Source organism: Ambystoma mexicanum, chromosome 6p (genome assembly GCF_040938575.1).
Source record: "Ambystoma mexicanum isolate Mex_15411 chromosome 6p, UKY_AmexF1_1, whole genome shotgun sequence".
Lineage (NCBI taxonomy): Eukaryota > Metazoa > Chordata > Amphibia > Caudata > Ambystomatidae > Ambystoma > Ambystoma mexicanum.
Window position 1 is genome coordinate 1,043,678,155 of NC_090935.1, and position 16,345 is coordinate 1,043,694,499.

Genomic DNA, 16,345 nt, shown 5'->3' on the forward strand with positions numbered 1-16,345 from the left:
AGCAGATAACAAAGTCACACATAATATAACAGAAATATGATTGAGCCCGTAATGTCCCAAATACTAGGCAAAATGATTAATCAAAATACAAGAAAACGTTTGTGTATGCCTGCCATCCGATTTAAAGGTAAGGGACAATTGCAAATTCCCAGTTCTGATAAAGAAAAATTATTGAAGTGCAAGATTCAGAAAAGCATGCAGGGGTGTGAGATCACAAATGGTTATGATGGCCAGCTAGATTCAGCACAAGGGAATTCTCACACCCTTAGTTTAAGGCTCCCCGCTCAGACCCTAATCCCCAGGCATGGGGGAGACTAACAAGCCAACTCAGGAAGCAAGATATTAATTGTTTTTATAACTAATTCCAAATACTGCTTTGCATGAGCTATGACTTAAAGTAACTACACCATTGTATGCTCGAATTCTTATATAAGAAACTACTCATGTTTGCTTTCTACATAAAGCCAAATATCATACTATAAGAAAACATGCCCACGCTGGCTCTGCCAATATATGGCAGTATCCCCACATAAGGACATAATCCTGTTGGCTTTAGGTTTAAAAATGCCATGTCGCAATAAGAAACTGGCTGCCCAATGTATTCCAGTCCGCATATCATGTTTGCTTTATCCTAAATGCCCATATAATAGAACTTAACAGGCTTGCTTTATCATATATGTCCAGAATAAAATACCATGCAACAGTTAGCAAGGGCTAGACTGGTGAACCCTAAATGCTAGTCTAGCCAAGTAATAAAACTTAATACGCTTGCTCTATCATGGATATCCTGTAAAAAAAGGTCATGCCACAGTAAGAAATGGCTAGACAGGCTGTCCAAAAATGCCAGTCTAGCCATGTAATAACACATCGGGCCTCATTACGAGTATGGAGGCAGCCATGCCCTAAATAAGGGCATGGCTGCCTCCATACTGGGATCCAATACCGGGTTCTGTGAATGAGGAATTACCGGGTCATTCGGTAATTCCTCATGCATAAACCATTCCCATTTGAGCCCCCATAGGGCTCAATGGGAATGGGGATGGAGCTAATAACGTTGCACGTTAATAACAGGCTCGTTATTAGCTCCTTGGTCCCCTCACGGGACCCGGAAAAGACGTCTGGTTTGACCAGACGTCTGTTCCAGGTCCCGCCAGGGGACCTCGTAATCAGGTATTCCGTAATGAACGGTGCCAGCCCCATACAGGTACCCTTCATTATGGGAGCACCTGCCTTGTAATGAGGCCCATCATCCTTTCTTTTATCAACTGTTGGTTAATAAAATGAAAGGCTGGTACATTTTTTCTGGGAATCTATTAATTGGGCCCACACCCACTCCCCATCCCAGCACAAATGCACACACATGCACACATTCACAGAACACATACAAACACAACATTCACTCAAACACCTGTGCACCCTTTCATCATACATTCACTTGTCCACACATATTTTACATAAAAAATACAAATCGTACCTGCACTCCACTCTGGATTCAGCTCCGCCACGGCCTCCTCTCCTGGCTCCTGCTCGCACATGAGCAGGAACCAGAAAGCAGAGCACTTCCTGGTACCTGCTCATGCACATACAGGAGCCGGCACACTGATGACATGCCAACCAACACTGTTTGTATGTGCGGGGAGGTGCATGAGCACCTACTCATACATACAAATGTCCAGTACCCCAGGCTGCATTTCCAATGTGCCATGCAAGACTGGAAAGCAAATGAATCCATCCTTGCATGGCCCATTGGAAATGCATGGCTGGGGTATGAACTGTCAAGGGGAAACACTCCCCTTGACAGTTCAAACGAGCCCATGTGCACACCCTCAACTTCAACAAGCAGCTGAGCCAGCACCCATGAGCTGGCGCGACTCCTTCAGCGATGGTTTTGGTGGGTCGATGCCTCCTTGCCTGTTATGGATGAGCTGCTGCTAGTTACCATCACTCGTCTTTTCTGTGGGCGCTGATGAGCCATGTGGCTTGGTTTTCCCTTCCTGGTATTGTTGTATTTTCTTGGCAAAAAATTAGGACCTTTGTCCTTCACCTCTGCCCCCTTCCTCTGTCCTTTGCTTTGCGTTGACGTTCTTTGGACTTAAGCATTCACATACCTATCTGGAGCCTTTGCCAGCTGCCTCAGGTATATAATATTCGTATCCACTGGATGTTGGTGTACCTCTGCTACACCATCCTTCAGGAGATGATCACATGCAATCAAATTAAACATGACCTCAAAAGTGGCAGCACCACACATAGATGCTTTAAGGACAGGTGTGTGAATGCTTTGAAGGTCTGTCCACCCAATTTGGTGAGATCTCTTAACCACCTATGGTGTTGTTCTGGAGTCTTGCAGAATGGCATGACGATGGTGGACTTCATTTTGGAATGAAAGGCCCTTTCCAAAGGAGAAAACTGATCGATGACGGTAAGCATCCCACAAACCTTATTAAACCTCTTGAAGCTGGATGTTTAAATACAGTCATTCAAAATAGTGAAATATGCCCTTACCCACCTAATACAGATAGTCTAAGTCTTTGAGTATGTGCTGCCTCCGTTCTCATTGGGTACCACCACTGGAAATCCTTCATTCCACCCTCAGAAAATTTTACCCAGGCCTCCCATTTTTTCTCAAGCTCTAGCTTGTGCAGTTAGCTTTATCCAACCTCTAAAATTCTGTGTCTGTTCTGCTAGGCCATTTGGTATTCTGGGCTTTTTATGCAGTATGAGACGTCATCGCTGAAGGACTCATTGCACTGAATTATAATACGTTGCTAACTTTACATTCAATTGTAAATCCTAAGGCAGCTTTTCTTAAACTCAAGCATTCCATAGATGTGCATGCTGCATGCTGCAGGATTGCTTCCTGCAACTCAGCTCTGAAAGCATGACTGCAGGTAATGCTTAGCATCCCATCGCAATTCAAGCCCCCCACTTCTCCAGTGGGCTCCCCTAGTGAAGGTGCAGATCTGATTCCGCTTCCCTGCACATCGTGGCCAGCTCCCAGACCAGTCAGCTGTTTTCCCTGCTCCTTTTCATCCAGGAATGCAGCCACCCCATACATCAACGAATTGTCCTTCATCTGGCAGAATGGTAACACCCCAATATTCCTCTTACCGATGCCTTTGCTTCTTACCCATCTGGGATATGGAATTCAGGTGCACATTAATAGTCATCCTTGAAGGTTATTTGTCATCCCTGCCACATTGCAACTGGCAACTATCAACTGCTCCTTTGTCAAGCAGCTATGTGGTTTGCAATGAGATGTGCGGGTGAAAGGCCATGGTGGCCTCTAGCTTGGGTTGAACGGCAGATGCCTTTCTCTATGAGGTCTCCTTGTCAGGTTTCATATCTCTTTCAAGCAGCCGGCTACCATCTTCCCTACTTTTAACCTGCCTGTGGCTTACCTTCTTTCTGTGATTACCTTTGATGTCCCCTGCTGAGGTTACTTGCTGGTGATCTTGCTGCAGCTCTGCTACGTCCAGTGTGTTGAGGGTACTTGCAAACAGTCTGCCTTTGTGTTGTTGTGTATTGCATGTTTGCTGGTTGGGTAAACTTACTTTATGCTTTCCCTTGACCTTATGGGCAGGTTTCCCTACAGCCACCGCTGCAAGAGCAACGATGGCTGCTGCCTCCGCCTGCGGCCCAGGCCTTTCTTCGGGACTCGGTGACGTGTTTTCTTAAGACCGCTCAATGTTTGCACAGGTTCACCTGGTTTCATATTGGCATTGGATTTATTTTTTCAATTATGACATTCCACAATTTGGTGAAATCTCATTTCTTTCTTGAAATCAAATTATATGTCTTCCTTTCTGACATTCCAAGGGGGGCAGTTCAGTGGGTACGACTAACAAAGCTAAAGAGGTAGAGGGAGCACTACAGGGGGAAAGGAGGTTAACTCATGTACCTTTTTTTTTTATAAACAAGAAAAAAAGCAAAAAAAGAGGCCATCGAAAAGAGCAATTCGAGCTCCTAGGACCCAGAATGTATGACTAGCGAGATGACTGCTCTGTACCTCCGAGAAGCGATGTTTGAGTAGAGCGCTGGAGGGGGTGCCAGAACACCATTTTCTGAACAATGTCATTAGGTTTATCAGAAAGTGATTGTACTAGAGAACAAGCTTGAACTCTCCTGTAACAGTGATACAGTAACATTCTTCTCAGTTCTGACCAGAATTGCAGCAGCACAATGCCCCATCTGCCAGCAGTTTTCTAAAATAACCCTTTGGGTAAAAACACAATACTGTCCAATTTCAGCAAATGAGATGGGTGCATGTTTTGGGCTGCAAGCTATTTTTTCCCCCCAAACCTTCCTTGGGGGAGATGCCCCTACACCCCGGAAAATCGATTTCAATCCAACAGAGGTTGCATTATTTTTACAGGACCAGTGGACTTCATAAGGGGCCATATTTCTTCGTTGCATTTCTGAAATGTTTTAAAATGCAAGATTTGTGCATGTTTTCCCCAAATTTAATCTATACGACCACGAGGCTGTGCATTCAGAAAGCTCTGACATATCTGGCCTCCATGCCCAATTGACCTACCTCCACAAAGAATACATATCTGCATTTATTTGGCATTGTTTATTTACCTCTAAACGAACTCAGACAGTGTGGCGCATCATACAATTCTCCTATGGCAAAAAATCCAAATAACGGCCAATTCATGAAAATGTGCGCAGAAATCCTGCTGGGTCCACACGCCGAGAAGTACACTGCGTGAGCTTGAGCACAGAAAGAAAAATGAGCGCTCCGCGTATCCATGGAATTTACTGCGCAAAGTAAATGTATTCGCAAGTTGCATCCGGAACGGCCCTGACATGCCCACCCTTGAAGCAATAACAGCCAGAACAGATACCTTGGTGCGTTCCCCTGGGCACGAATACATGCATCCTTCAAACAGTGCACGCGGTCCCCCGTAAGCAGGCCCGCATCTCGTGGACCCTGTGCAGGATTCCCCTGTAACTGTATCCGGCACCCCGACAACATGCGTATAAAAATCGTAACTCAGTAATCACTCAGGAAATCTGCGTGCAAACCCCCATAAACGGCTGCTGCGCCCCACTAAACTGCGTACGCACACCCCAAAGTTAGATCGAAACTTCAGTTGAGTACACACACACCCTGAAATCTGACATGCAACCCCCACCTCTGCGATGCAAATCCTTCGTGCAAGTGTACTTATGCCTGCCTTTCGGGTGGAGGATAGTATGTAGGTCTTGCATGGCCATTTCCCAGCTGAGAAGCTGCACGATCGAATCCATGAATACATCTCGTGCCGCGCAATTATGTACATGCGAGGGATTGACCCATTTTTGGTGTTCTGCCCCCTCCCGAGCCCTCTCCACAAACCAAGCCCTTGCTCTGCGTGGAGTCTTGCATATGGCCCTCGACGGCTCACAGAGATGTTCCAAGCCTGCGCTAACTCCACACAAGTCCAGAAAAAGTTAGGCGCATTCAGTTCCATGAATCAACAAAGGTGGATTTGCGTGCAGTTTGGCACGCAAGTACCCTTTTTTCCACGCAAATAATTTCATGAATCAGGCCCTAAATCTTCTGGATGCACACAAGAGCGGTGCACATAGGCCAACACACAGTAGGTCGCTCTTCAGCCCAGTGGGTTGGGGACAGATATCGGATATGGAGCTATGGGGGAAAGGTAAGGTCAGATAGTAAGGGAACGAGGGGAGGCAGGTTAATTTTAGGGGGGACAACGGTGTTTGCCCCCCACCCAACATTGGTGGCACACCACATTGTCCCACTCATTTGACAGGGTCTGCTTTCATTTAGATGTCATGTCCCCCCCAACACTTTCAGCCAACTAACTACACCGCGAGCAGGGAATTGGAATGGGGAGTGCACCTCTCAATAAGTGGAACTGGGATCCGGGAAGTTCTTTTTGGGACATAAATTGACATAAATCATTGCAATTATTTACTGTGGCACAGTAATGCATTTAGGGCAGGGCCTCCCACACACGGAGGATGACTCCCTTTCCCCCGCCAAACAAACATACACACAGTGCACACTGTGGTCATCCTGTCAATCGGTAGTACACCAAGGGCTGGTGAAAGACATGTAAGGGCGTGGGGCTCTGTACATCTGGGCAAAATCATCTATCAGTGGGAGCTGAAGAGCAATGCATACAGAAGTGTATAACCAACATTCCCCTCTCCCTCCAGGAGAGAGAAGGAACTCTGCATCTTGCATCCATCGTTGTGTTAACATAAATCAGTACTTTCAACATTCCAACAAGAGAAAACATGGAGGTAAAAAACACTTTTTTAGTTTAACAAGGCCTATATCACTCAGTGCATTGGCCCACTTTTAGCAGCGCAATAAGTTACATATTTCACGGAATAAGGGCAATGTTAAACAAGAATACATGACATAGGACATGGTAAGTACAGTATTGTTTTCAGCAGGTACTCGAGTCGGCTGCCTACGCCTTGCTTTCCTAAGCAAACAGAGCCCATAACAAAGCAAAGGCACATCCCACAAAATGTGTTTACAGCGTGTATGCGTGGCCAGCCCGTTCGACCACGGCAATGCCTGCTTTGAACTTGCTGGCAATCCATGCATTCCAATGTGCACATGCAATAGCCTCCCCCTAAGGCCTCTCTGCGTGTTTACCGTGAGGCGAAAGCACCTTTGACACCGATTAAAGCATGTTTTGAAAGAACATCTTGTTTTCACTGAATCGGTTGCACCAATACTGTTTACATCCGAATCTAATTTATGGAAAGGCAAGGCCGTTTAAGTTCATTAGCGAACCTTCCTGACCTCATACAAAAGGTCCCTGTCCAGTATATCTCCTTCTCGCACCCTCATTCTCAATGAGCCAGAGGCGCCTGCAAAGAGAAGGACAGGGGTTGCCCCGCTTTCAGTGGTATTTGTGCCCCTCTGATGAGGGTAAGAGCCGTCCCTCTATGATGCAGGAGAACTGCACTGTGACTCTATACCAGAATTCCGCTGCACAGGGTAGGGCAGAAAGCCAACGTTTTACCTTTTTTCCTAATGTGGTACCCCCTCAACCCCCTTACCTGTTTCTTCCGTTTCTGACTTTCAAACATAATTTTTCCTCACAGCCAAAGTGACCCCAAAACTTGTCTGAGAGTGTGGCTCCCTTTTGGTTGATCTACTTTAAGAGTCCTTATGACTCCTAAGTCAGGGATACGCCAAGGTACACCAGACTGTGCCAGAAAAGCTACCCCTTCTCTGCTATTTGTGTGGCTAGTGTGATGGCGGTCTTTCCAACTGTGTAAAATGACTCTACAGTGGTAGGATTCATTTGAACTAGTTGGGTCCTTTTGGACCCCCGGTTCCATTTAACACAATGAAGATTTGTCTTTGTTTGCCTCAAAGACCTTAGGGTTAATATGAGTATCCCCTGTCTCTCTTTGTGTGTTTGTAAGGAAGTGGCCATCTGTGGCCACTGAGTTTGTGTGTAACAGGACTGGTGGCTGTAGTCAGCTGAAACCAGTTCCTACTGGCATATGAAGATTCCTGTCTGGAGTAACGTGGATTTATTCCTTTGTGTGAGAGTCCCTTCTAAGTGGAGGAATTGCCTGCCCTTGGTGGACCACTCCTTTGTTTGAGTGATGGTTGGTGTGTGACTGGGTTTCATGTTCACTTAATGCCATACTGCTTGAAGGCCTTGTCTCTCTTGAGCTCCTGAATGTGGCTACACTGTCAGATCCAGAAGAAGGCACCCCTCCACTTCCAGGCCTCCGAAAACTCTCTGTGCTGAACTGGCCTGTGTTTCTTCATCTCGGGATATCAGGAAGGGGCTCTGGTTCCAACTCCCCAAGTGGTGAAGCTCCAGGGGCCTGCAATGCCTACCATCCTGCAACCACACTGCCTAACCCGCCTCCTGGTCATTCTCCCATGACTGCATCCTTTTCAGTGTGACTTTGCACGATTTTCTTCAATATTCTTTCTATCTTGGGTCCTTTTCCGCCAGCCCTATCATCAGAAGATGAATTCAGTGCCTGAGGATGATGAGGAAATCCTGCTTCGCTGACTACCACTGACTCCAGTGTCCTCACCTTTAGTTCCTCTGCCTCAGACCCACCTCAGAATGATCAATAAACGGTCTTCCCAAGGGTCTTGGGAGTCTCTCCAGCACCAAGGTGCCATTGCTGGTAGCCAAGGTGGATGCATACCAACGTGTGCAGTGACCGCCTGTTCAAACCACAAATTGCCTTCTACAGAATTGCTTTTCGTACCAGGAATATTGCTCTCCTGACCCTATGACATTGCTGGCAAGTGCATTTCTTATTTGGTTACTCATCCTTGGGCTCCTGATTCTTCACCAAAGGGCTTTGGTGGTTTAAATTCCACCAGAACTCACTTTCACAGAAGGTAACTCTTTTCCACCAAAGACATCTCCAAATCCATACAACTGGTCTCCCACAGGCTCTTGAAACTGCCTTCCTATAAATGAAAAGGTTGTTATTTACTTGTTACTGCATTTTTCAATTCTTGCAAGGACTCTTTACTGCACTCTGAGAACCCTTCTTGAAAACTGTTTTAGTCACTTGTTATTTCATTTTAGAAAGTTTACGTACCTATAAGGGTAGTGATTTATCTCTTTCCGTTTCTAATATAAAGATGGTCTTTTTTATAAATATATAGTATGTGAACATTCACTCATTCTGGTATATGTGAAAAGTGATTGCTGTACATGAGACCATGGCGATGGCATAAACACATGCGGGAGTGGGGCATCTGGCCGATAGCTCGGCCCCTTGCCTGACGTCCCACGTTGAAGTTATCTTCATTTCTAGTAATAGCCATTCCCCTTGGGATGATTGACAGAACACAAAGGTGGTTGGTGCACCACGGTTCTTTAACCTGGGTGACATATGTATTACGAGTTCACTAATGTCTCACATTAAACTGGCAACCACCAATTGACACACACATAGAGCTTGCGTGATGTTACCATGGCAACACTATAAACATACGCAAGAGTGGGTCATCAGGCCGATAGCCCAGTCACGTCCCTCACACCGCGTGATGATGTTATCTTGAATTAAGTAAGTACATATCCCCCGAGGAATGATTGATAGAATAGTGGCCAGTGAAATCGTTCATGGCTCAATCTAAAAGTCTTATAAGGAACCTATTGCTGGATAAACACTAAGTATATACAACATATGGGATATGAACGCCATCACAACGGCATTTACAGATAACTTGACACAGAATATACCTGTGCAATGCATCTTGATGATGTATGTTATGGGCTTTAACACAGCCCTATTTACTTATGTTGCAGGGATCTAATTGACAATCTGGTGACAGTCAAGAGAGAGGAACAAATGATAATTGTCTCTCACTATGCTTTACAAGGTGAGTGTTCTGATACCTTGCACCACACAGTGAACATACCCGACGGACACAGGGAGTGCACAGCAAATAACACGTACATTCTATTTTTTCAGGTTCAGGAACACGTTAGCACTGCTAACTGCCATGAAGGTTAGTATGTGATTCTATTTAAAACACGGACTAAACAAGAAGTACACACAATATTTTAAGGGAATAACATTATCATTTGTAATTTCAGTAGACACACAGATGAATATCTGAAATGACATTATCCATATTTGAGAAAGCTCCGACTCTTATGCCCTGAAGATGGACCATAGGGTCCGAAACATGTCGGCAATAACCTCTCTTTTAGAGTTGACTATGTTAATTACCATGAAAATAATGCGGTTTGTTTGATATCATGAAGAAGTGATGTGTTTCTTTTTCTTTGAATTCACGAAATGTGTTGCTAGAGACAGCAGGGTAATAGCTTACTTTTATTAGATAGATTATACGAATGGGTGTGGAATCACATGTAAATAAAATGTTGCTTTTGTACATGTTACCATATTCTCAGATAATTTATATTTACTTTTCTTTTTTAAAAGACAGTGGAACTGCATTGAGACTATGGGCCTCATTACGACCCTGGCGGTAAGGGGTTAACGCCAGCGTTAGCTGCGCCGACCCCTTACCGCCAATTACGAGGTCCCTTAGCGCCATGGAGGTCTTAACACCCGCTTTCAGCGGGTGTTAAAATCCATGGCGCTAAGGGACCATGGAGTTAATTACGCCACCGTAATTTACGGTGGCGTAATTAACGCCTTCCCCACTCCCATTATGCCCTATGGGGCAAAAATGGGAATGGGGAAGGGTAAATGGGGATTGGGGACTTACCGCCCCGCCAAGGTCGGAATGGGGCGGTAAGTCCGCCAACCACCATGGCGTAAACGTAGTTTACGCCATGGTGGTAAAGTCACGGCCCAGGCGGTAACTTACCGCCTGGGTCGTAATGAGGCCCTATATGTCCTGAAGGAGTACAGGTGGGTACTCTGTTGGCTGTTTAGATAGATAGTGCCACCCTGGCCCCCCTCATGTGAGGAAGGCCTGGGCTGCTCTGCTACACTACCACTTAGAGACCCCGGTGAGCTAGTGGGAATCCCTGTTACCCCTAAGTCAGGGAGTCATACTTAAAGAGCCTGACCACAGCACCTAAGGAAAGTATTCCTAACAACTGATGTCCAGCAGCAGGGAACTAGTTTCAGGAGATAGTGAACTTAAGCTGTCAAAGACTTATATGCCAGGTATCGCAAAATAGATGTGCCACCCTTGAAAATATTACTATACTAAAACGCGTTCACTGTTGATGTCCTGAACAATTTCAAATTGAAATTGAACGCACTATGTCAAGAAAAGGAAATTAGTTCAGCTGGCACAAAGACAAAGCTAGTAGAGGCCGTTTCACAATACCAAGAGCTCTTCTCTAGAGGGGAGGAGGACTCCACTACACCTACTTCTTGCCTTGCTCCCCAATCTCTGTTCCGCAGCACTGCAACGAGGTTCCTCAAACTGCATGAAATGATTTGGATTACGAAAGAGCCCAACTAACCGCGCAAGTTAAACGGAGAGGGAACACGAGTCAGAGAAATTGGAGCTGAAGCACATGAAGCTAGAGAAGGGAAAGCTGCTTTTGATACTATCGATCACCGGCTTCTTCTAGTCTCTCTATCATTGCATGGTTTTTTGGGTTCTGTCCTCTCTTGGCTTAAATCCTATCTATGCCATCGAACATTCTCTGTTTCCTGGGGTAGAACAACCTCTGATTCCTGTCCTCTTGCCCACGGTGTTCCACAAGGGTCGGTTTAAGGGTCTTTCCTTTTTTCCCTCTGCACTTCTCCCTTTGCAAACATCATTTCCTCTTTTGGTCTTCCTCACCACTTGTATGCTGATTATACTCAACTCTTCCTGTCTTTCTCCTCTTTTTCTTCTGACATTCCCTCTCAGCTTTCCGCATGCTTAATGGCCATCAAATCATGGATTGCTACTTATTATCTTACTCTCAATACTGCAAAAACTGAATTACTCTTTTTCCCTCTACTACTATCCCATCTCCTATTCCTCCTCCTTCTATTTCATTTCCTCCATCTTAGCTCTTCTTTGTATCCACTGCTCGTAACTAAGGGCTCTATTTTGATTCAGCCCTATCTTTTAAACATCATATTTCTATTTCTTCTCGAACTTGTCGGTATCATTTATTTAACATAAAAAAAGATCACTGTTTTCTAACTTTCGACTCAACTAAACTACTCATATCCTCTCTCATATTTTCTCGCCTCTTTTATTGTTCCACCATCCTTTTTGGCCTTCTTCCTCGAAAATCCATCTTTAATGCTGGAATTACGGTACTCTTTTGCTTGACCCCACGTGAATCTATATCTCATGCTCTCCACACCTTGGGTTGGCTTCCTTTCCACGCACAACTTAAGTTCAATTTCATTTCCTTGATTTTCAAATCTCTCTATGGCCTCCCGACTATCTTTCCTCATTAGTCTCATTCTAGACTCCCTCTCATTTTCTCCGCTCTAATACTCAGTTCCGATTGACAGTTCCAGCTCCTCCCTGTGCACAATCACTTTTTTGTACACTTGCACATCATGCGCCTTTACACTGGAATCTTCTTCCTCTTTCCATCCATTCTATCACTTCCTACCCCCTATTTCGTAAAGCATTGAAACTACATCCGTCCCAGCAAGACTGGTTTTGTGCATCTTATGTCAAATCTCACATGTTTGATTGTACTGTTTGATACATTTAGTATGTAAAAGTACTTTGGATTAAGGTGCTATATAAATACTAAATAAGTACAAATACATACAAATACAAAAGAAAGAAAAAGACTGGAACGCCAACAGGCAGGAGCTGAGAGATGCAGAGAACCTGAGGTGCAATGGAAGATCAAGCATTTGGAGCTTGTAGCAGCAAAGGCAAAGATCACCCTTTCTAGCCAGGCAGCAGATGTTTTGGGGTCAAACCCTTTTATCAGAATGTCGAAGGGTTTGGCGAGTGAATGAGGGGAATGATGACTTGTTATGGTTGAAGTACTTTGAGGGAGCTTGTAGAATGGTTGGCTTCACTGACTCTGAACATGCCCCATGCCTGATGCGTAAACTGCCTCAAACGGCTTTAGAAGCACCACTGTATCTGGATGAACCTGAACAAGACTATTATGAGCGCATGAAAAACAGATTTGCAGAAGTTGGTAAGACTCCCTCTTAGAACAAAATGAAAGACAGGGTGACTTAGTCCACACATGTGGGTGACTCTTTACCTTAAAGATATGGACGATTGGAGAAAGGATTGCAAGATGGACACCTTTGATGGCATTAGATATTTGATAAGGCATGAGTACATTTGTAATGATTTTTACCTCAGAGCTATGTCAGCACCTTACACTGGGCCTGTTCAGCCTAACTCTGAGGTCGGTGACACACACAAGGTTAGTGACACTAAAGGCTTATATGTCCTTCTTACTCCAGTAAACACAGCAGGTGTTTCTGAGTGGGCATATTGAGGTATAGAAAACCAAAGGCAGTTTGAGTCTTGAGTTCTACTGGTTCAAAATGGGATTTGAAATAGAGGACTACTATAATCCTGTCACACCAGCAGGCAAGGTGGGTGGTAAGTGCCAAGGGCCTCTTTGCCCCTTTCCAGTGGTTGGGGTACACTTTGAGCAGGTGGGTGTGGACATAGTTGGCCCCATAGACACATCTACCACCTCATAAAACAGATATGATATATTTTATTTATAGCACGCCCATACACAAGTGTTTCAAAGCACAATTTATTCTGGTTTTGGTGGACCATGCCTACAGGTATTCTGATGAGGTACCAATGGGAACTATCACTGCCAGGGCTCTCCTGGGTATTTTATCACCAGGGCAAGTTTTCCCAAAATGATTTTCCTTGACAGGGGATCCAACTTAATATCAGATTGAAGCATGCTATGTAACAGCAATGTGGTGAACATTCAAATGTTCCACTGCCTACCTCCTCATATCAATGGTTTAGTTGAGAAATTCAGTAAAACCTTGAAGAGCATCAGGGTGCTCTTCATGAGCCCTAAAGAGGACGTTAGATCTCTTCTTAAAATGCCTTTTCTTTGCTAGCAGAGAGTACCTCGGGAGGGAGTTGGTTTCAGCCCCTTTTAGTTGTTCTTTGGTCACCCTGTGAAAGGTCTCTTATCCTTAGTCAAAGAAGCCTGGGGAGTCTCTTCACATAGTCAAGACGTGAACATGGTAGAATAGCTCCTGGGCCCCAGGAGAAGAATGGCAGGTATGATGGGTAAAATAAAGACGCATCTGAAAGCAAGTCAGGCTCTCATACACTACTGGCTTAATCAAAAGGATTCTTAGGTGTTCCATCTGAAGGACAATAGGTTCTTGTCCTGGGGCCTAGCAAGTCTAGACCTTTCACTTTGGAGAACAAATGTACTGGCCGCTACAAAGTTGTTTCACAACTTGAAGGTTGTCAACTACCTGACTGATTGGTAAATTCCAAAGGAGACTACCAGAGTCGTCCACGTTGACAGGTTAAAGTTAAAGCCCTACTTCCATAGGGAAGAATTGGCTGCCTTGCTTTTGGCATCAGGTAAGCATGAGGCAGAAAGTGAGCCTCTTCAAGACCTTCTCCAAAACAATAGCAAAGATAGATCGGAGAAAGGAGTAAATCGCTCTCCACAGTTGACTCCTCCCAAGCAGGAAGATTATAGTTCTTTGTCCCAACAATTCTCCCTGTTCTCTCTCAAACTATGTAAAACATCAGTTTGAAAAGATTAGACACTAGGGATACAATGATATTGAGACTGGGGATAGTGTGTCTGTTCAAAAATAGAAGCTATGGAATGTCTGACAAATCCAGAGACCACATCAACGTAGAGATTGCCAGGATGTTGGACCTGGGTTTACTAGAACATTCTAATAGTCCTCTGTCACCTACCAGGATCATTAACTTCTGGGAGGCGCATATCAGCCACCTCAGTCAGGTGTTGCTGGTTTTGATGAGGGCCAACTATCAAGGAATCAAAGTGCCAAGCGGGTCAGAGTACAGTGATCTACCTCTGTCATGAGTTTAGAGGAGGCATAATGCAGCCTCCAGTAACATCTGCTCTGTCCAAAACTACTGGGGAACGCCAACAACATAGAAGCAATTGAGAGCCTCCTTGGCCTATTATAGAATCTTCATGGCTGAGTATGATGACAGATGCACCAATAACTGATCTGACATCCAATAAAAACTCCATAAATGTGCCATGGAGAGAGGAATATCGGAGGGCCTTTGGTGGCTTGAAGGAAGAAGTGTGTAAGGCACCTGTAATAATGGCTCCTGACAACAGTAAACTCTTCATTGTACTAACCTTTGTCACTGAACCTGAAAAGGGGCGGTAGTCTCTCAACTTGATGAAAGGAGCAAGGACCATCCATTTATCTGTTCTAGTACAAACCTCAATGACAGAGAGATTAGGCAGGCCACAGTTGAGAAAGAGTGCTTCACAGTTGAGAAACACTGCTTTGCAAATGTGTGGGCCCTTTCGAACCTACCTCTCTAAATGTGTCATCAGGATCCATACAAACTACAACCCCCTAGTGATTACTGCACATAAAGGTGAAACATGCTATGTTGCTCAGATCGGCCACAAACATACATGGAATGGACTTCACTATCTTGCACAGGCCTAGACATCACCATAATAATGCAGATGAGCTTTCACCAATGTACAACTGGCAAGAACGTAAGATCAATTCCTGTCCCTGTTTTTTCCTACCTGCAAGTCCCTTCCTCCTGATGAACCAACTGCAGGGGGCATGGGACGGGGGGCTCACCTCTGTCTCCTCTAACTGTTGGTCTTTTGACTACTGGTAACACAACCAGCATCCCCTCCTCGTCCTTCTTCAGGGAGCCGCTCTCCCCGACATCTCTTTCACACCTGCTCCCTGCCCACAAACTCCAATGGCAAGCAACCCATAGAAAATGGCTAGAAAGGCTTGTAGTGTATTTGCAGTTGTCATTCCCTCTTCCACTACATGCTATTGGCTTTAAGAAGCCCCCGACCCCCCAAACACCTTATAAGATCCTTCCACCACCTCTGGCAAAAAGGCTCCACTCATGACCGCATCCAATGTCCCTGCTTGGCTGCTTCCTCCACCTCTGGAAGTCACAAACCCTGATTACATTAATAACCACTTCCTGGGCTGGCCACCAATGGCCACCTGCTGCAGTTGCAGGTGACTGCCATCTACCACCACAAGACGATGCAGCACACAATTCTCCTCCAAGGCATGGCCATTCACATCTTTTTCTTTTTAGGAGTGAACCTTCTTCAGATCTTTCACTGAGTTCATCACCCAGTCCAGCTTCATCATTTCAATGCCTTTTTAAGGACTCACACTAGACAAAAAGAACCGAGACACGTTGACTGAATGGGGTACACAAAGAGGAAGCATGCATCCCAGGTGATTTAAACACATGAAAGTTTTTCCGGTTCACACACAAATGTCAGAGGGCCTCATTACACGGTAGGCGGTAAGGGTTTACCGGTACCGGTGTTTTACCGGTACCGGTAAATCCTTACCGCCTTACTATGAGGTCCCTTTGCGGGTTGGGGAATTTAACGCCTGCTTTTTGCAGGCGTTAAAAACCAACCCGCAAAGGGACCCAGGGAGCTAATTACGGTACCGCAATTTGCAGTGCCGTAATTAGCGCCTTCCCCATTCCCATTATGCCCTATGGGGCAAAAATGGGAATGGGGAAGGGCAATGGTGGAAGGGGGAATTACTGCCCCGCCAACCTTGGAATGGCGCGGTAATTCCCCTTTCCACCAAGGCGGTGCCGGTATTTTACCGGCATGAACCATGGCGCTAATAGCGCCATGGTTCTCCGCCTTCCGTGTAATGAGGCCCAGAACCTTTTAGGATTCAAAGAGAAGAGGGATTAAAGGGAGGCAACTTGTCACAGAAAGACTAGCAGTGCAGACACCAA